This window comes from Typopeltis vanoorti, chromosome 22 (genome assembly GCF_054136105.1).
Source record: "Typopeltis vanoorti isolate ZY-2024b chromosome 22, IOZ_Tvanoo_1.0, whole genome shotgun sequence".
Taxonomy (NCBI): domain Eukaryota; kingdom Metazoa; phylum Arthropoda; class Arachnida; order Uropygi; family Thelyphonidae; genus Typopeltis; species Typopeltis vanoorti.
Window position 1 is genome coordinate 36,093,423 of NC_143570.1, and position 2,260 is coordinate 36,095,682.

General features: G+C 32.4%; 1 non-coding gene across 1 annotated transcript; it reads right to left on the reverse strand.

Moving 5' to 3' along the window:
* Positions 1–1,846: 1,846 nt before the first annotated feature.
* LOC150094308 (U1 spliceosomal RNA) lies at positions 1,847–2,008 on the reverse strand. The gene has a single exon (XR_016550273.1). It is a non-coding gene; the product is annotated as a U1 spliceosomal RNA (small nuclear RNA).
* Between the last annotated feature and the right edge of the window lie 252 nt (positions 2,009–2,260).

Below are 2,260 nucleotides of genomic sequence, written 5' to 3' on the forward strand. Positions count from 1 at the left end.
CTGCATTAAGAAAAAACAAAAATATAAATAAAAAAATTTAGCGTCTTCGTAGCTCAGTCGAAGGCGCTAAATCAATTTATTTCGACGAAGCCTTGTGTGGGAGAGACTTCGACTCGAATCTGTTATGTGTAAATTTTATTTACGCATAACAAAAGAAAAATTGACATAAATACTCAATTATCAGTATATACAAGATATTAGTGAAATTTATTTTAACATAGTTCGTTTGGAATCATTGAAGAAATAACTAAGACTATAAGGCCAATGCATCGTGTTCCATTATGTCTGTGATCTTTGGATATTCTTATAATCGGTTTTTCTTTGTTTTGTGGGATGAAAAAAAAACCCCGGGGAACTGAGAGTTAGATTATAAATAAACAAACAACTGATCAAGCACTAGACGCTGCTGATGAGTTCGCAGCAAAATTTTTGACAGAGTGAAGTGAGACTTCCGTTTCTAATCTGACAGATTAAAATGAAGCCATTACAAAATATACGGGAATATTAGTTTCCACAATATCAGAGGAAATCCGTGGTGATACGAACATCTAAATGTACAAAATGTATGAAAAAGGCGAGAAGCAGACCAAGTATCTCGGTAGAAATCAAAATGCATCCATCTAACAGCTAGCTAGATTGATCCAAAGAAATTTTTTTTTCCACTTGATCTATTTGTTTATTATGAAGAAATGTATTTGTTTATTTTGTATGCGAATTGTATTCCACGAAAGGTTAAAGCTATCGTACATAAATATCAGGGATGGGATAACGGTTAGATAACCCTCTGAAATCTCTGATTCTACAAACCAAACCCCTTCAGGCCTCGAGTGTGTCTCGTAAGCAGGGGTGGCTCGTACATAGGCACTGCACCACCCCCAATTTTTCTCGATATATAAATATATTTATTAATTTATTTATATTTGCTTGAAATATTTAATTTTATCATCAATAATCCTATACAATTCTCTTATTTTGTATAAAAATAATAAAAATCTATCTTGTAGCACTTAGCAGGGCGCTAGCAGCACTGTCTTTACCACAGTGTCATATTGCTAAGAGCACAAGCATAGCGAGATGCGAGCTATTAGCGTAACGCGGCACTGTCCGTCGCGCAGTTCCACTGTTGTTTATATGCAGTTTGCGCCAGTAGTCGAGTGTTCGTAATGCTTATCTTGTTTACTCCGTCTCTTTAAATATTTGGACATTACAATTAAAGGATTTAATTATAATGTCCAAAAATTGTAAATCTATTTCTTTAATTACAATTAAAGGAATGGATTTTATTTTTAAGTAATTTTAAATTGTACTAAACTATATAATTTTATCGATAACAAACAATATTTTTTCATGTTTAATTTTTACCATAATTTTGATATTTTATCCAAACACGTATACACTGTACTTACAGTGTGTATGAATATTTCGAAAGTTGCAGCAACCCCACGATTTCAAGCCACGAGCCTCCACTGCTCGTAAGGAACTACGATTTTGACCCAATGTGCGACCACCCTGTGTTTATTAGAGATCTTAAAGCGACATGGAAAATTAACATGTTTAGATTAGAACTTAAGACTACTGATGTAAAATTATAGTCGTGCATTATATTAAAAAAAAATCCCATCAAATGGCACTTTTTTCTTTGTTTTAATTGTTTAGAGATTGCAAGAGTTCAGTGGTCGATATTCCCATGACAATTCACAATCTATTGGTATTAATATTAGTATTCGATCTAAACTTCTTGCAACAGACACAAACAATTAGTGCTAACATGTATAATAAATTGTTCACCTCTGCCTAATAAAACCCACAAAACTAATGCTACTAATCTTCGATTTTTAATTTAATAAAAGGGGTAGCGCGAACGCTGACCCCAGCTAACAAAAATTATACGCTCTGGTCTCCCAGTTTGGGAAAGCAGCAAGCGTCAGTTACCCGAAGTGCAATGGGCTAGCCTCTGCCTGTGGAATCCTCCTTGATGATCAAGGAACTCCCAGCGCCAGGTAAGTATGCCTAATCACTTTTTGGGCTGATACCACTATAATAATTATATAAATATTAAAATGGTGTATTAATAAATAATTTATAATTTTAATTTTTTTTTTAAATAATATAATTAAAATAATATTTGCAAGTAGTATAATTATTTATATTAGATTCTTTAAAATTAAAATAATAATTTTAATAAATTTAAAAAACAATACTATTTAATTACTAATGAGGGTCTAGCATGGAGCTTCACTTTAGTGAATACGAATTGATT